Source organism: Tursiops truncatus, chromosome 1 (genome assembly GCF_011762595.2).
Source record: "Tursiops truncatus isolate mTurTru1 chromosome 1, mTurTru1.mat.Y, whole genome shotgun sequence".
Taxonomy (NCBI): domain Eukaryota; kingdom Metazoa; phylum Chordata; class Mammalia; order Artiodactyla; family Delphinidae; genus Tursiops; species Tursiops truncatus.
The window spans coordinates 178,997,550-179,016,879 of record NC_047034.1 but is presented as its reverse complement, the minus strand read 5'-3'; the positions used below and the strand labels follow the sequence as shown (position 1 = coordinate 179,016,879).

Here is a 19,330-nt window from a genome sequence, read left to right as displayed (position 1 = left end):
ACCAAGTTCAAGGCCCAGAGGTTTATTCCAGGCACTCTGGGAGGCAAGGACCATCAGTCTTTTTCCACTGAATCTGATTATTCTACAGATGACCCATTGCTGCCCGTATGGGTGTCTTCTGATGCAAATCAGGTGATAGTGGCAGCCTTTCTAACTGGGCTGGATCTCCTTGACAGCCGGTGTGTGTCCTCTGCCGGTATTTTTAGGCTCCAGCTTCTGTGGCCGGGGCTGGAGGAGCCGAGGATGGACTTAGCCGCCCTGGGGCTGCTCCAGGTGGTTGCGGGTGTTCTCTGCCGTCTCCCCGCCAGCGCCTTTAGCACCACCTTGTCGCTTGATGACAGAGCATAGACGGAAATCCCTGTTTAATACAAAAGAATGAAAAAGTCGTGGTTTTCAGAGCGCTTTTAAAGATAAACAGTGGTGAGCGGTGATGGTGCACAACGGCGTGAATGTACTTAATGCCACTGAATTGTACACTCAGAAAGGGTTAAAGTGGTACATTTTAGGTTATGTGTATTTTTCCACAATTAAAAAATAACCCCAAATGGATTTAAAACCCAATGAGAAAAGTAGCTATAAGGAGCTAAAAGTAAATGTATGGCAATGTTTTCATTACACTAAGTTGGCAGGTTGTGCCTTAAATAAAGCATCAAAATCCCTTGCCCCCCCCCACCCTGCCGACCCGTGCATGCGTGCGCGCGCGCGCACACACACACACACACACACACTAAACGAACATCAGGTGGCTCTGAGGTTCATTTATATAGAAAGTGGACACTAGGACACTTGATGTCAGGGAGGGGAAGCTGGCCCTCCTTTAGTTGGAGCTGTTTTTCTTGCAGGGAACACAAGCCACTTAGGTTAAGTGAAGGTGGTTTTTGTATAAGGAGAGCAGAGGCCAACTGGACAGTCTGGGAACTGCACCCGGAGAGCCTGGAGTGGCCTTTTCCTCTGGAGCCCCTGGGGCTGAGCGGGGGTCATGGCTCTGCTGGCCCCCCTCTCTGCTGCTCCCCGTTTCTCCTTGCACACAGGGCTTCTCACTCGCACGCAGGCTTCTTGCCTCACCGTAGTCGGAACGCAGTGGGCAGGGGTCCCGGTCATGGCTTCTGTGCATCCTGACTCTGGTTCCAGGGCTCACTGTCATCTGACTCCAGTCTCTATGGCGTGTGTTTAAAATACTCTAGACTGAGGTTTGGACTGACTCCTCTCAGCCACTTGCTTTGTTCCATGGCTGGGTGTTCACCCCGGTCCAGTGCACGCTGAGAGAGGGCTGGTTAGGGTTGCTGGCCTGCTGATCACTTAGAGGGGCTTAAGGTGAAGGATTGTGGGAGAAGGGGACTGTAGCAGGGGGTCCTGATGCCTTGACCTCTGTCTCCATCAGACAGTGTAAAAGAAAGAATATTGACTCCAAAATGGATTTCTCATGTCCACTCGCTATAGCGAGTAAACTTTTTGCAGAGAAAATGTTCCCTGTGGCTACAGCTATGAGGCGGAGCATCCTCAGCCAGCCAGCCCACTTGTGTGTGGAGCAAGTCAGCAGTGGGTGTAGCAGCTGTCCCAGGGCTCGTGCTTGGAGTGGTGGTGAAGCAGCCGGGACCCGTGGGAACCTGGTGGCCTGGCAGCCATTGCCCTGGTGGTTCTCAGGGAGAACCAGGCAGTGTGAGGGATGCCAGTGTCTTCTGAGGTGTCCCACGGTTGAGATGCTTGGGTGGGCTCCCTTGCCTTTCCCCTTCTTGTGGACCACTAAACCTGGACGGTTGGAGACATTGCCTCTGAAGAGGGAGTCTGGAGGGAGGAAACGGAACAGCCTCTGTCTTAAGCACATGCGGCTACCTGTATGCATACTTGTTTGGCTTTTTCTTCGTATCCTTCCTGCGTCTAATCTCAGGTTTTTCTTGATTTCTCATGGTAGAAGGAGGAAGTAAAATTATAGTAAACAGTAGAAGACTGAAAGCAGGGGTTTGGAGGTCTATGTAAAAGGGCTAGTAGCCAGCACACCAATGAAGTCTGAAAATACAGCTGCTTAGTAATTGATGTTTCATAGTGATGACCTTGAGTGTATTCACAGAAGCAATACTAAGTATGCTCTGCTTAACAAAAGAGGAAAGTATATAATGTTTTAAAGATACATAAAGGGATTTGATTCCTTTTTAGTAACAGCTTTATTGAGGTATAATTCATATAACATAAAATTCACCCTTTTAAAATATACAGTTAAGTGGTTTTTAGTATATTTACACAGTTGTGTAACTATCACCACTATCTAATTCTAGAACATCTTCATCACTCCAAAAAGAAACCTCTACCCGTGAGTAGGCACTCTCCTTTCCTCCCTCTCCTCTGCTCTAGGCAATTAGAAATCCACTCTCTGTCTTTATGGATTTGCCAATTCTGGACATTTCATATAGATGGAATCCTACAATATGTGGCCTTTTGTGACTGGCTTCTTTCCCTTAGCATAATGTTTTCATCCACGTTATACTATATATCAGAACTTCATTTCTTTATGGTGGAATAATACTCTATTATATAGATATACCACATTTTATTTATCTGTCCACCAGTTGATGGACATTTCAGTTATTTCCACTTTTTGGCTACTATGAATAATGCTGCTATGAACATTTGTGTACATGTTTTTGCATGGACATGTGTTTTCACTTCTCTCCGGTGTACACCCAGGAGTGGAATTGCTAGGTCATGTGGTAACTCTGTGATTAACTTTTGAGGAACTGCCTGACTGCTTTCTAAAGTGGCTGCATCATATTACATTCCCGCCAGTGATGTTTGAAGGTTCCAATTTCTCCACAGCCTTGCTGGCACTTGTTATCTGTCTTTTTTTTTTTTTTTTTTTTTTTTTTGCGGTACGCGGGCCTCTCACTGTTGTGGCCTCTCCCATTGCGGAGCACAGGCTCCGGACCGGCAGGCTCAGTGGCCATGGCTCACGGGCCCAGCCGCTCCGTGGCATGTGGGATCTTCCCGGACTGGGGCACGAACCCGTGTCCCCCTCTTCGGCAGGCGGACTCTCAACCACTGCGCCACCAGGGAAGCCCTGTTATCTGTCTTTTTGATTACAGCCATTCTAGTGGATGTGAAGTGGTATCTTATTGTGGTTTTGATTTGCATTTTCTAAAGGCTAATGATGTTGAGCATCTCTTCTTGTGCTTATTGGCCATTTGTGTGTCTCCTTTGAAGGAATGTGTATTCAAGGCCTTGGCCCATTTTTGAATCGAGTTGTTTGGTTTTTTGCTTTTGAGTTGTAGGCATTTTTGATATATTCTGAATATCAATCCCTTATCAGATGTATGATTTGCACATATTTTCTCCCATTCTGTGGATTGTCTTTTCACTTTCTTGCTGGTTTCCTTTGAAGCACAAAAGTTTTAAATTTTGATTGAGTTCAGTCTATCTGTTTTTTCTTCTGTTGCTTATGCTTTTGCTGTCATAATTAAGAAACCATTGCCTAATCCAAGGTCATGAAGATTTACACCTATGTTTTCTTGTCAGAGTTTAATAGTTTTAGCTTTTACATTTAGGTCTCTGATTCATTTTGGGTTTTTGTATGTTGTGAGGTAGGTAGGCTTCCAGCTTCATCCTTTTTTGCATGTGGATATCAGTTGTCCCAGTACCATTTGTTGAAAAGACCATTCTTTTCCCATTGAAGTATCTTGGCACCTTAGCCAAAAATCAGTTGGCCATAAGTGTGTGGGCTTGGTTTTGGAGTCTCAGTTCTAATCCATTGATCTGTATGTCTCTCCTTATGCCAGTACCACACTGTCTTGATTACTGTAGCTTTGTAGTTAAGTTTTGAAATTGGGAAGTGTCTGTCCCCCAACCGTTCTTCTTTTTCAAGATTGTTCTGAATATTCTGGGTTCCTTGATTTTCCATATGAATATCCAGATCAGCTTGTCAATTTCTACAAAAAAGGCTGTTTTGATATTGATAGGGATTATATATTAAATGGGTGGATCAATCTGGGGAGTTTAAATCCTTTTTATGGATCTGCTGGAACTAGTCCTGCCTAACTCAAGCACCCAAGCATCTTGCCTTAAAAAAAAATTGTTGTTTAAACTTATTAATATAGTAGCCTGTGTTGTTGAAAAACCTAATTCTCTATGAGGCTGGAATTGGACTTTTCAGGTTCCAAGACAGCAAATAGTTACTCATATGGCCTGTATAGGTCGGCTTCTTGTGGTGTGTGTTCTTTTGATGTGAAAGTTTGCTGATGCCTTGCGTGTTTAGAAAAAATGTGGTATTCTGGTTAACACTCATTCTGATTAATAGAGAATTAACAGGTTCCACTCATGAATATTTAATTATAAAAGAGTTAGAATATATTACAGTAATATGACATTAAATTTTATGTAATTGTCATTATTATTATTGGAGGTGTCAGAAATTATTTTAGGATCTTGTAGTCCTGTGGAGGCCATGTGACTATCAGTTACTCTTATACTCTTAAGGCAGCTCATTTACTCAGCACATAATAATAAAGTGCCAGGCCCAGAGAAGGACAGTCATGGTCCCTGTCCTCACGCAGCTGACAGGGAAACCAGCGTTAATCAAGGTGCTGTGTGTGATTACAACTGATACACTGCACTTGCCTTCTTAGTGCTGTATCACGTCCACGCTATGCAGGCGAGTGTAGTGCATCAGAAAGGGATTTGCTCATCTGAAAGCTTGGAGGAGCCTTCTTGAGCTGAACTCTGAAGGAAAATAGGAATTAATTGAGGGAAGAGTGAAGGAAAGAAGTTTTAGGTAATCGGATGGCTGGTTAGGGAGATACATGGGGATACTGTGGTTATATCTGGCTGTTTGTAGCTTTTTTTTTTTTTTTTTTGCGGTACGCGGGCCTCTCACTGTTGTGGCCTCTCCCGTTGCGGAGCACAGGCTCCGGACGCGCAGGCTCAGCGGCCATGGCTCACGGGCCTGGCCGCTCCGTGGCATGTGGGATCTTCCCGGACCGGGGCACGAACCTGTGTCCCCTGTATCAGCAGGCGGACTCTCAACCACTGTGCCACCAGGGAAGCCCTGTTTGTAGCTTTTGAGGAGTCCCTGAAGCCTTGACTCTGGTCTTTACCCCTTAAGTGCCTTGTGACTTTGAGCAAGTAACAACCTTTCTGAGCTTATCTACTTACTGTTTTTTTATCTTATGAGGCAGTGTGTAGCCATTTTTACTTAGAGATACTTACTGAAAACATACAGAAATTTAGGCTTGTGATTGATTGTATTTATATAATTCAAAAATAATTATTTTTTCATGACCCTCTTTGGTTGTTTACTTAGAAGTGCAATGCTGATAAATTGAATATTTTTCTGAACATTTTTCCTAGTCTTGGAAATCAGGATTCACTTCTGTTCATAATACTCCAGAAGCTTCCACCCTGCAGGGGAACAGATATGGATGTAACTGAGTCAAGGCAGGTCATGATGCATGGTGTAATCATGCGCTGGAAGGAACTGGGAAGACTTCTGGAAGGAGGTAGAATTTGACCTGGCATTATTGACAGGCAAACATGCTGGTTTGACGAGAAATTCCAAGCGGAGGAAATGGAGCAAAGGCACAGAGCCAGGAGTACCGGGGAGGCTGGGGTTCCTGGTGCATGTGGGTAGATGAGCCGGGCAAAGTAGGTAGGGGCTGGGCTGTAGGGGCTTGGAAAGTCAGACTGAGGAGCCTGGCGTTTACTCTCTCTGCTTTGGGAGAGGCTTTTAGGCTTTTTTGTTGTTGTTTTGTTTGTTTTTTTAGCGGAGGAGTGGGATTGATTGCTTAGTCAGTTCTGCTTGAAGGTGCTAATAAGGACCTGCTTACTGCTCCGGTGTCCTCGCCAGCGTCCCACTGTGGGGAATTGTTTTAGATTCTGGGTGTCTCGGGGCACCATGCTTTCTCTTGGTTTTAGGCCGTGCGCGCTGTCCTCGCCTTGGCTTAGGAGGCGCACTTTCCTCTAAAACAAATACACACATACTTACACATACGGTCTGTTTTGCTGCCTCTCCTCGTCCTCTGGGTTTCTGCTTAAATAACACTTTTCGGAGTAAGCCTTCTTGACCTAGATCGGGTTGTGTGCCCTTCCCTGGTGCACCCACAGTACTTTATGGTTTTCCTGGTCCTAGATCTTTTACTTGTGTTGAACTTGCTTGTTTACTTCTCTTTCTCCTTCAGTTAGATTTACATCTTTAGTGGTCAGAGGCTTGAATACCTGGCACCTGGGGTGGGCTTAGTAAATGTTTGTTGGTTGAATGAATGAATGAGCAAAGAGGAAGGACTGGAGTTGGGAGACAGTAGCTCCTGGCAGGAACGTCGGTAGCAGTGGGTTGGAAAAAGGAGCTGGTGTGACTGAGCTGTATGTGTATGTGTGAGAGAGGCACAGTTTTGTGCCTGACTGACCATGGGCCTTGAGGGATGAGAAGAGTTGGAGGTGACTTTAGCTTGTGAACCTCAACAGCTGGTGTTAGTGAGGCCATTAACTGAGGGAGGGAGGAATAAGGAGGGATATCTTTGGGGGAGACTGGATGCAAACGTATCGGTTCTGTTTTAGGTGTAATTGGGGTAGCGTTATCATGTATGCGTACAATATGACATTGGGAGTGTGGATCAGAGATTAGGGAATCATTCATATCACCCTGTTTTTTCTCTTCATTGAACTTTCAGAGGGCAAGGGAGCCCTGGTGATGGAGTGCATAGAGGTCAGCCTCCCTGGCACAGGGCGGGGTGGAGAAGGGTGGTGAGTGGACCTGGAGGGGCAAATAGAGCCTCTGGCAGAGTATGTAAGTTTCATGAACGTAGAACCTTGATTGTCTTGCTTGTGGCTATTATACAGCTCTGTGCCCAGAACAGTGCCTGTTGGTTGAAAGAATGAATCAGTTCAGATGAATTAGGAGTAGAATTCACAACAGTGGGTGAAATTGTCATGGGAAAAGAGAAGGGACTTGTGGGCAGAAATGTGGTGAATGCTTCCATTTAAGTGACACCAGAGGGGAGAGGACCAGAGGAGACCAAGGAAGAATGGTCAGAGAGGTGTGGTAGAACAAGAACATAAAGTCAGGGACGCTTAGTGCAAAGGGTTGTAAGGAGGTTATCAGTTGTAATGCCGAGAGGTTGAGTAGAATGAAGACTAAGAAAAAGGTACTGATTTTTGTCAATTTGATAGTGAGTTGAGAGGATGAGAAAGAGGTAGTGAGAGAGTAGACAATTCTTTCAAGGGTTTTGGTGGTAAATGCAGAGTGCTGGTAAAATGATAGTGAAATGATTGATCAAGTCCAAGGTGAGAAAAGAAATCACTGGGCCCTGATCAGTGTATTAGTTATCTTTGCTGCTGTAACAAATTACCATAAACTTAGTGGTTTAGAAAAAGACACATTTATTATCTGGTTCTGTGGGTCCGGAGTTCAGGCAGGGCTTTGCTGGACCTGTTGCTTCATGGCCTCCCAAGCCTGCAGTCAAGGTCTCATTTGAAGGCCCGACTGGGGAAGGGTACTCTTCTAAGCTCACGTGGTTCCTTCATGGGCAGAGCCAGCACGGTAGCTTGCTTCATCAGAACCAGCAAAGGAGAGTCTGCTAGGAAGACAGGAGGCACGATGCATGTTGCCTATTCATGGAAGTGATGTCCCAGTGCCACATTCTGTTGTCAGAAGAAAGTCACTAGGTCCAGTGCACACTCAAGGGGAGGAGGTTATACAAGAGTGTGTGCTAACTTCAGGGGGTGGGGGTCATGGGCAGTCCACCGTGGAGTTCCAGTAGGGAGGGGTGATGGCCCTAGGGGGCATAGGGCAGTTCTTCGGATAGATGCCCTATAGGGCAGGATGGGAAGTTTTGGAGGTGCAGTTCCAGCTGAGGGTTCAGGTATGTCGCGTTGGGGACCCTTCTGAGGAAGCCTTCCCTGCCGTCTCTCTTCATCCCCGATGAGAGGCGTAGGTGCCTCTTGAAGTGCTCTCTCCTATTAGATGGATTAACAGACTGTATTGTAATTGTCATTGATAAACCCTCTGCTCTGCGAAAATTGAATTATTTATCAGCAAATTCTTGGCCAATGGGGGTATCTGTCCTGCTTGCCTTAGGATGTTGCTAAGGATAAAATCAGGTAATTCATGTGGAAGTATTTTATGGAATGTAAAGAGATTTGCAAACAAAAGGCGTTGCCACTTTCCCCCCATGTTCAGTAGAGCACGTGGACTATAGCGTACATTTTACTTGTTAACTTGGGTTCATTTTGTTGTACCTAAGTTACTGAACTGGGCTTTATTTAATGCTGTGATATTTTTAGGACTTTTCCAGTAGACTGTTTGCTTTTATGATAAATGACCCCAAACTGCTGCACCTTTCAAGTCCTTGTATCTAGTTTATTGTTTTTTAAAAATCTGTCCTTGCTGTTCCTTGTCACTTTTGCTTCTACTTATCTGTCAGTCTCTAGCTGTCCTTTCCCCTTCTGATTTGTTGCTTCTGATCTTCTCTGGGCTTGGCAACCTGATAATTAAGCTTATTAGAACTATGCATGGTTTAATAGTAATCAAGCTAGGACTGTGGATCAGAGAGCCCTTCTCACAGTGAAGTGTGTGAGCTTTTGCGCGTGGACAGATGTCTTTGGCCACTGAGAGTGTCTTGGCATTCTTCCTAGTTCTGGCAACATTTGGATGAGGTGAGGCCCCACGTGGCCAGGTTCCATTCAAGGGGACGCCTCATTGCTCTGCTATGAGAAACAGTGTTCTCCTCCCCTTTGGTTTTGTTTTTTTTTAAAAAAATTTATTTATTTATTTATTTATGGCTACATTGGGTCCTCGTTGCTGCGCGTGGGCTTTCTCTAGTTGCGGCAAGCAGGGGCTACTCTTCGTTGCAGTGCATGGGCTTCTCATTGCGATGGCTTCTCTTGTTGCGGAGCATGGGCTCTAGGCGTGCCGGCATCAGTAGTTGTGGCTCACAGGGTCTAGAGCGCAGGCTCAGTAGTTGTGGCACACAGGCTTAGTTGCTCCGTGGCATGTGGAATCTACCCGGACCAGAGCTCAAACCCGTGTCCCCTGCATTGGCAGGCGGATTCTTAACCACTGCGCCACCAGGGAAGTCCCCTCCCCTTTGGTTTTGATGAGGTTTTAGTTTTGGGGCCGTAGCAAATAGTGATCGGTTATGGGTGGTCTGTGGTTCATGGACTAAAAAATGTTTGAGAAGCACGGAAAATCTTTCTACGAGATCAACATCCAGACTTGTGTGTGTGTAGCTGTTGTGTTGCTGGCCTTTCCTTTAGGATGTTGAACTCCCAGCTTGCATTCCTAGGTATTCTTCCATGTTCCTCGTATGTTTTGGCTTTTCTGTCAGAGCAACTTGTGAACTTTTTCTGCCCCAACTTTTGCATTGGTTCTTTGTGGAGAAGCATTATTGCATTATTGGGAGAGAGCCTGTGTTCTGTGGGAACAGCCCAGGAGTTGTGTAGGGAGCCCTGCTCCTGGTTCTTGCTCTGTCCTCTCCCAGCCTGTGCCCCTTGGCAGGTGTCTCTGCCTGTGCCTTGATGCCTTTTCTAGAACAGACATCATGTCTGCTCTGCTGCCTTCTGGGGCCAGAATAAGATTTTAAATGTGAAAATGCTTGTTATATGTACATAATATCAAATGGAATGCCTAGCTTGTTGAGTTGATATTTTATATCTCTCTTTGAGTAGTTAAAAAAGTTATCAGTATTAGTAATGGTAAGTGCTACTGAGACAGTGTAATTTTAAATTTCATATAGCGTTTTTTTTTTCTGAATATGTTCTACTAGAATCTATTTATACAGGTGAGGACATTTAATAAGTGCTCTTTGATTATTTTCAGAGTATTGAGTATACTGGCTTCCTAGCCAAATTAAATTTATAAAAATTCTAATGATATTGCGATTCATACCTAGAAAGAATTTTTTTTTTCATTCTGAAATCAGTTTAAATACGCTTTACATGAATCTCTGGTAGTAGTGAATCAATTAATGTGATTTCTCAGGTCATAAATCAGGCTCGATATATTGTAGTATTAGTTCCTGTATTAGCTTCGTAGCCCTTCAACTGTTTTGTGCTTTGTTTTAGCAACTTGTTTGCTGTTGAACTCAATTCTAGGTGTTGAACTCAATTTGAGAGCCTAAAATGGTTTGTGCCCCAATTACCTTAGAGGTTACTGCTTCACTTTCTTACTGCGCTGGCCCCAGTAGTAGGAAGTCAGCCACCTAGCAGACTCGCAGTTTTCCTTTTAACTTGAGTACACACTTTAATTTTGTCTCTAATACATGAGCACAAAATATTTTTGTACTGTACCATGTAATTTTTTCCCCCACTAACCTTTTGTGGTTTGTGTTTAGGGTGCATGTTGGCTTTCTAGTCTCAGAGGTCATTAGCCCGGTTTTATCGAGGCTTCCAGAGCCTGGTCTCTGACAGACCCTGTGTTCCTCTTTGTCGAGCAGCCCTGTGCTCTCAATGGTAGCGTTGGCTCTGTTGTTGTCCGTCAACATGGTAGAGTATTTTCACCCCCTTAGTTCTTCTTACTGGGTCGAAAGTAGCTCTTGTCTTACTGCTTGATTGTTCATGTTCCAGAAGACAGGTGGCAACTCGGGGTGGCCTCAGGAGAGGGAGACAGAGGTTCTTAAAAAGACTGCTGGTCTTCAGTAAATCCTACCGTCACCAGAGCAAGAGATGGGACCATTCTTTTTCCTTTCCATGAACTTCTGGGAATGCCATTCGTCCATGAATTCAACGAATATTTGTGCTTCTATTATGTGCCAGACATTAAGTACCAAAAAAGCCAGACATCCCTTCAAGGATGTCCTGGATGTAGTCTTATCTTGAATATGTTAGAAAAATATTTATCGGAGTAGAAAAACTGCTAGATTGGGTTTAGATGCTGAATGGCCTTAGGGATTAAAGGTGGAGGTTGTAGGTTTAGAAGGTATTTCTGAAAGGAATGACTCTTCTATAATTAAAAAAAAAACCAAACAGTTACAGATGACATTGTGGCAGAGACTGCTAGCTGATTGCGAAACCTAGCTCCTCTTCCTGGGCAGGTAGCCAGACTGCATTTCCCAATCTCCCTTGCAATTAGGTGTGGCTTTGTGGCCATATCCTAGCCAATGGCGTGAGAGCTGAGAAGTGTGCCACTTCCAGGCCTGGCCCGTAGAACCGTCCGGCTCGGTTATCCGTGTCCTTTACCTCTGCTGGCTGATGCAGAAGAGCCCAGTGACGTAGGAAGGCTCCTGCCATGAGATGGAAGGAGATGTGGGGCCTGAGCCGCTGCTTGGAGGAGAGCTGCCTCCTGATCTACTGTGTTGGACTTTACACGAGCAGGAAGTAAATATTTATGGTATTTGAGCCATGACACAGTTTGTTCTAAGAGTTAGCCTGCCTAACTAGGCACGATGCCTAGAATGCTAGGCAAAACTGGTGAGTTTAGTAAAGGTGCTGAGAATTTCGGACTCTGCCTTAATTTTGATTTTTTATATGTCATGTTATGTGTAATGATCAGTGAATTTCAAGGCTCAGTTTAAAGCTATGTGACAAAATCTTTTTAATGTATCACTTTTAATTGATACAGCTGGTTTATTGCATTCAATGGGGCATCTCTCTGCCTTTGTTTTAATAAGCTATGTGGGTCCTCAGCTAGTTTTAAAGGGACTCTATGGAGACTTAAGCATTGTCAGTCCTTATTTCAAAGAACTGTAAATACAGTTTTCATCATGCAGCTTCTCTGTCCAAAAGCCAGTAATCACTTCTCATTATATAGCATTTTGTTTCATTTATTCCATCATCCAAAACTATATATATATATTTATATATATATATTTTAGTATATAAAACGAATGTGGCTATGTGTAACCCTCTGACCTAGGTTCTCTGAAGGGAGGCAAAAATGGATAAAACATATTTCATGCCTCCAAGGAGTTTGTGCTGGTACACAGATAGTTACTAGGTTTCCATACTGCTCTCATCTCCTCACTTCAGGCTTTAATAAATCATGTATTATTTCTTCATTACATTTTTTTTTTTTTTTTTTTTTTAGTATTGTCTCCAATTAGATATACCTTTTGAAGGCAGGGAATACTTTAAAGAGCTTCTGTGTCCTCTCTTGGGTACTTCTAGCGGACACTGGACTGTACTTAATTGAGTAACCATCTTTGTAGTGTCTTTTGCTTTTCTTGCTTGGATATTCTGGTATAGTTTTGTATTATAGTTTGTGTTAACAGGCAAAAGTACTTTCTCAGTCTATTAGGAATCCATGGAATTGTGCAGTCAGGAGTGTTGGGACTGGATCTTTATTAGATCTAATTCCTCATCTTTTAGATCATCTAGTTTCTGATAGTCTAGGTGTGGCCGGTGTCAAAGCACATTAAATTTATAAATTTAATTTGGCTAGGAATCATGGGGGTGTCTCAGAGGCACAGACTCAGGCACCACTCAGACCTGTGGGTCAGAACCTGCAAGAGCCTCAGATGACCCACATGTGCGTTAAAGTTGGGGATGCGCTGCTCAAGGTCAACCTGTGATTTTATTCTCGAGAAAACTGGCAAAGTCAGAGAGTTAGCAGCGTCATGCAGCTGTTTGTTTCAGTGGCTCCCATCCTGGATACACCTTGGGATCACTTGGGAACCTTTAAAAAATACTGATGCCTGGGTTCCATCTCCATACATTCTGGCTGAAGTGGTCAGGATTGCAGCCTGGGCATCAGAATTTAAAAAATCTCCCTAGATGACTGAAGTGCAGCCACGCTGAGAGCCGCTCAACCTAGTTAATGAGAGAATCCGGGTTTCCTGATGCTCTAATCAAGTAGTCCCTTTGCTCCACACATGGATGTACTTTCAGAAACAGAGCTCTCCCTACCTGATTTTTCATTGTAGAGCATCACTCCGTTTTATTTCCTTCACAGCATTTATCCCACTTACCACCTGCCTCCCCCACTGGCATGTACCCCATGAGTGTGGGACCTTTGTTAGTCTTGTGTACTGCTGGGTCCCAGCTCCTAGGACGGTGCGTCTGGCACACGTGAGGTGCTCCTTTCATGTGTGTAGAACACATGGAAGGAGTTATGATAAAGATGGAGGCATCCGGCAGGAGGGAAATACAGGCTATTCAGACAGCACCAGTTGGGCTGCTCGCCTCAGTCAGCGGGAGGCTCCCGAGGGCAGAGAGGTCCGAGTCAGACTTGAGAGCCAGCCAGGGAGGGCAGCATGCAGACTGGAATCCAGAGCTGGCGTTAGAGCTTGTACTTTTCCCACTCGGCCCTTGCCTGTGCGCAGAGAGCTCAGCTGTCTGTCCCGGCCTTGCCAGCAGGCGGTGGTGGGCCTGGCTCAGGACCCCGTGGCTCCAGATCCTCCGACCAGTGAGTGCCCCTCTCTGCACTCCGGAGCCAGTCTGGCTTCCAGAGCCAGGTCTCGGCCTGGTGAAAGGACCTAGCTCAGAGGCTGGCCCCGGGGTACTTCATACAAGGTAGCCATTGCTTGTGTGAGTTTGCTTGTTTCGCCTTATTTGCTTTGAGACTCACGTTGTGTTTTTTAGGGTGGGATGTCATTTGATTTCACTCTCAAGTTATGTGAGTGAGTTTCTTTCCTGGTTAAATGAACTATTAAGACTTCATTTATTACGCTAGTGCTATTGAGAAATCACGGTTGGTTGTTCGTGATATTTCTGTTACATATGTTGTTTTTAGCGTTTAATTCTTTTGATTTGTTATTTGATACATTTTACCACTAATTTACCTGTCATCAAACTTTGAAGTCAGGTGTAAAAGTTCTTTTTATGAAGTCATTCACTAATGTGTTCCACTGTACATTAGTGGTTTTTAAAACTTTTGAGAAGACCATTGTGAGATGTCTTGATCAGTGGTAAACCTAAGCTATCTTGTTTTTTGGTAATAGGAAGCCAGAAAATGTTAAGTCTTGAACGTAAAACATTCTTTTTAACACCGTAAAATTTCAAGTTTCAATTTGGAAACCACATTAAGATGAGATGTTGCATTACGGTGCTGAGAAGGCTGTTGCTGGCGACTCTCAAAGATGTTGCCTGAAGTCTAGAATCCCACACTCGGTTGGGGGAGAGACTAATGTTGAATTTTCCAAAGGAACACGAATGCTGAGTCCATAGTTCACAGGGAGAACCCTCAGGCCTGGATTGCTAACCAGTAGTTACCACTATTGATTAAATCAAGCAGAAGAAGGACAGTAAAAGTACTGGAACAAGAATTTTCCAGAAACAAGAAATAAATGATTAGGAGCTGATGGTTATCCTGGTAGCTGGGGTCGCATTGTGGAGAAAGACTTTTTCTGTGGTGAAGCACCCACTTCCCGTGGCTCCAAGGGAGAGGAAGATCAGAGCCTTAGGGGAGTGAGCTTAGTCAGATTTCAGCACTCTTCGCGGCACAAAAAATCCAGGCAGCCATCAGTGTATTGTCAGAAAATGTTAACGTTGTTAAAGATTATCCTCACTGGGGCTTCCCTGGTGGCGCAGTGGTAGAGAGTCTGCCTACCGATGCAGGGGACGCGGGTTTGTGCCCGGTCCGGGAAGATCCCACATGCCGCGGAGCGGCTGGGCCCGTGAGCCATGGCCACTGAACCTGCACGTCCGGAGCCTGTGCTCTGCAATGGGAGAGGCCACAACAGTGAGAGGCCCGCGTACCACAAAAAAAAAAAAAGATGATCCTCATTAACCGTAGTAACAATGGCATTTTATATTGAGTGGTACTCTTGAATCTAAAGCCCTTATCTGTGCAGTATCCCATCCAATTCTCTGTACTTTTTTGGATGAGGTAATACAGAGAGGTTAAATTACTTTCCCAAGGACAGCTAGTAAGTAAGAGAACTGAGTTTTTTATATTTTAAACATGAAATGTTGAGGGTGATTGTTGAACTGTCTTTGGTTTTCTAGGTATATAAATCTGTGGTTTATAGTGCTGGAGGAATAATCTAAAAATTTATTTAATATTACAACTGAACAAAAAGGGACCCAGACTAATTGGCTGGCAAGACTCAGAGAAATTCCCCCCCTCCTTTTTAAAAGTTACTGTGGTATAGGTTTTTTTTTTTTAAATATCTTTATTGGAGTATAACTGCTTTACAATGTTGTGTTAGTTTCTGCTGTACAACATGGTGTAGGTTTTTATATGAAAGCTTTAATTTTATCTACATGAAGCAGCCTGAGAGCAGAGACCTGGTCTTCCACCGTCTCCCTGACTCACTCCGCCCGCCATGCTGTTAGTTGGCACTCACAGGTCCGTTTGAATCAGTCAGGTATGGGCCTTGCTGTTGGGAAGCGGTAATGATGTCGTTGAATGTTGACTGAGCTGCAGAATGAAATGGCATTGGTTCTTCTTAGTAACAATTTACTGTACGTACAGCACATATGCTCCCTGTTAAAAAAAACTGCTCAGGTACTGGAGGTTCAGCAGCATATATCTTTTTTTCACACACGTGTACTTTACATTTTGAAACACTGTTAGCCTACAGAAACATCGCAGGTGTAGTGCAGAGAACTTCTTTCCCCATGTGAGAGAGTGAGTTGCCGGTATGTTTCATCGCCCTTGACTGTCAGTACTTTATTATGTGTTTCCTACAAACAAGAACATTCTCCTCCATCACCACAATGCAGGCATCAAAATCAGGAAATGAACACACAGACCTCTCTACCGTCGAATCCTCCGAGCTATTCTGGTGGTGCCAGTTGACCCAGTGCTGACCTTGTAGAGAAAGGCCCCGCGGGGACCCTGGGTGGCGCTTGATTGTCTCCTCAGCCTCCTTTGATCCAGAACAGTTCTCAGTCCTTTCTGACTTCCATGACCTTGACGTTTGTGAAGACTACAGGCCATTTTGTGGAATGTTCCTCAATTTGGATTTGTCCGATGTTTCCTCATGATTAGATTCAGGTTTTGCATCTTTGGCAGGAATATCACAGAAGAGCCAGTATTTATCTTTTTCAAAGATTAGTTTTACATTTTATTTTCTGTTTCCTTAGAGCGTTTCCCAAAGTGTATTCTGCGGAACTAGCACCTACTGTGTTCTCAACACCGTGCCACCTATAGAAGGTAGGATTCGAAAGCTTTTGACTTACAGGAAGGGGTGGGCTTGGCAGTGAGAGTAATTCCATCACTGTAGTGCAGGAAAGCCTGTGATGAGGAGGCCTGGGTTCTGCCTTTAACTTGCTGTGTGATCTTAGATGAGTTACTTAATCCATCTGGGGGTAGCAAAATAATACTCCCCTCGTAAAGTTTCTGTGAGGATTACAAAGGCAAAGGGTTTAATCACATGGAAAACTCAGAGCACTCTGCAAATGTTAGATACACTAATACAACGATTTTGTAATTCTAGTGTCAAATTCTGGGTGACTTAGAGTAGGAGCCTTGTGGTATTGCCGGAAAAGCCAGAGGTCATGTCTGAATCCCATTTGAGCCACTTACTAGCTGTAGATCTTGGGCAAATTAATCTGAACCTCAGGTTCTTCATCTGTAAAATGGGGGTGATTATGCCCAGACGGGTTATTGTGACGATTAAATGAAGGAGGACAATGTAAAATCCTTTCTGGATGCCTGATATAGAGTCCCACAAATGTCTGCTCCCTCATAAATAGTAGAAAATAAATGTACTTGATCACATGTAGCTCAGATTGAAGTTGAGTGGGACGAAGCAGGAGAGGATGCCCCAAACCCAAATTGACGGCAATTGATCGCAAGGCTTCTGGGCCTCGCCGCTTTATCTGCCCCCACCTACATGTTTTTAGATTGAAAATATAAAATTCAGGTAAACAGTGAGAAGTTTATTAAACCTGAGTTTGAGTTGACCTAGACCTGGGTCAGAGGTTTGGTAATATGATTGACAGGGAGAGGGTATCTGGCCACCTAAAAATAGAAAGGGTAAGATTTGATGATCACACGCACTCTAAGAAGAGGAAAGGGGTTGTGAAATAGCAAAACTAGTTATACTTTTCTATTAAAAAAACTTATTATTTTTTTTAACCTTTAAAAAATCTTTTGGATAATTACAACTGAGTTTAATTAATTTTGGAGAATTTCTTTCGAGAAGAATAAGAGGAAATCATACCAAGGCTTGGCACATCGTTGGTGCTTAATTAATATTTATTTTGGATGGATAGCGATTTGAAGGTCTTAGATTAGTAATGGCAGTATTTGCTGCTGTGAGCACTGTGCTGACTTGAATTTAACAATATGTGCTTATGTTTCCCTGAATCAGTTCCTATCCTACTAATTAAATCTAAGCACATAATAATTAGAGCTAAACAGAAAATTGTAGCGCTTCCTTTTAATTTTACCACTCCAAGTTGTTGATCAGATATATTCCCAGTAAGACTGAGCAATTTGGTACACTGTTAGACCAGCTTATTTTGAACAGTTTGTTCTAGAGGTTGAGAGGTTAATCATAATCAACTTGATTGAATGACAGTGTTTGTAATTATTCACAAAACCAAAATTATTGAATTTTTATTAATTATGAATCAAAATAAAATGTATACATCATTTCCAGGTTAGACTTAATACAGTTATGATTTACCTTGTAGAAGTCAACAGTGTGTTCCAAGGAAAAGGTCAAATACATTTCTTTGGATTTAAATGAAGGATTTGGTAATGTGAAATCTCAGATTTAGAAATAAAACATGAAAATAAGAATTCTGCTTTTTGTCTAATTAACTAAGTGAATGAGCATTCTCGTACATTTTAGAAAGTTTTAGTTGAGTTATACGATGCCTCTAAAGTTATTATTTGGAAAATATTTGAAGGTTGACTGGAAAAGGTGGTTCATTCTCTGGAATTAATAGCTGTCAGCCAAACAAATCATCTGTCAATTTCAAGAGCTTCACAAGTTCTTTTTATTGTGAAGTAGGTTAGAAAATTATTTTGTGAAGTCATGTATCAGACACGCATATTTTGCTAGATAATGATAGTGAAGTGTTTTACTGTATTTGGTTGACACTTCCATTTTGCAGTGTCAGAGTTTAACTCGGGATTTAAATACCGAGATGCAGTTGAAACCACTGTATAACTTACTTTTAACATTAACTCAAGATACTGTTGGAATCCTTGTACTGAGACAAGGATTTAAAAACTGGTACATGTGTTATCTAATTATGATATCAATTATAGTTACTCCAAAAACATTAAAAAGCAACATTTAATTAAACAACACAACTTTATACAGTATAGCCATGTGAGCAGTTCTTTTCTAATGTGAAAGCAAAGTTACTCTTTATTCCATTTTAACTAGAAAAACTGAAATTTGAAAAGGCGAGTTTTAACAGTTTGGCTGTTTGAATTCCTGATATTCTTTTCCCAGTGTGAAAACTGCCCTCTTCATAATGCACAGTGGGAAAATTTACCCATTGTTATGTTTCTTAAAAACATCCAATTTATATACAGCATGAACCTAAAATTCTGGAAATAGCACAGTTTAAAAACTGATTAAGGGGAACCCGTTGGCCTGTCATACTTCTATTCCTTTTGAACCCATGGCCGCACATCCCCATATAGTGCTAAATTTAGGAACTTGATTGAGACAGTGCTCACACAGCTATTCTCCTTTTCCTCTTTAAAAGCCTTTGGGCCGATTCACTGCTGCCTGATTTGGTATCAGAGTGGAAGACAGAAAGAAGCCTTTTCTCTAGCAGTTAGTTGTGCTGTTGAGAAGAGTGCTCGCTCGCTCGCTCCGTCTCTCTCTCTCTCTCTCTCTCTCTCTCTCTGTCTGTCTCTGTCTCTGTCTCTCTCTGTCTCTCCCCAACCCCACACACACCCACACATACACCCACACACTCACTCATATGCTTCCTATGCCGCAGGACAGCCGGGTTCTTCAAGGAGGCTAAAAGGACAGATGATTAACATCAGGTTGTGACCACAAACATAGAAATAGAAGCGGGGGTTTCATATTCCATTCATTGTCAAAATTATACATAAATAGTTTTTTCAGAGCTGTGACTAGTCATATACTATTCAAAGTAAGCCAATTGATTGAGCGTCTAGCATAGTACTGTTTTCATAGAAGGTACCCTGTAATTGGTAAATATCGGAATTGAGTATAGATTTTAGAATTTTTTCACCTCTACTTTGAAGATTCTACACATCAGGGGAGATTTTTAAAGAGCAGAGTAAAACCACTTTAGGGAAAGAGAGAAGGGAGGTAAAGGCTCATGTGATTTGGTATTGTGCACTTTAAAGTTTTATGGCCATGGTACCTCCCTTGAGAGGATGAAGTGCAGGGAGCATGCATAAGCACATAAAATTACAAAGGTTTTATAGTGTGTAATTAATACAGAACTTTCTATGAACTTGCTTTTACTTAAACCCTTTTTGTTTTTTGGTTTTGTAGCAAGGTTTTTTAAAAGTTTAATTTTATTT

The 19,330-nt window shown here is 43.0% G+C and overlaps 1 pseudogene; it reads left to right on the top strand.

Moving 5' to 3' along the window:
• LOC101317034 (calmodulin-binding transcription activator 1-like) overlaps nucleotides 1-19,330 on the top strand; it is a 103,518-nt pseudogene that overhangs the window by 12,670 nt on the left and 71,518 nt on the right.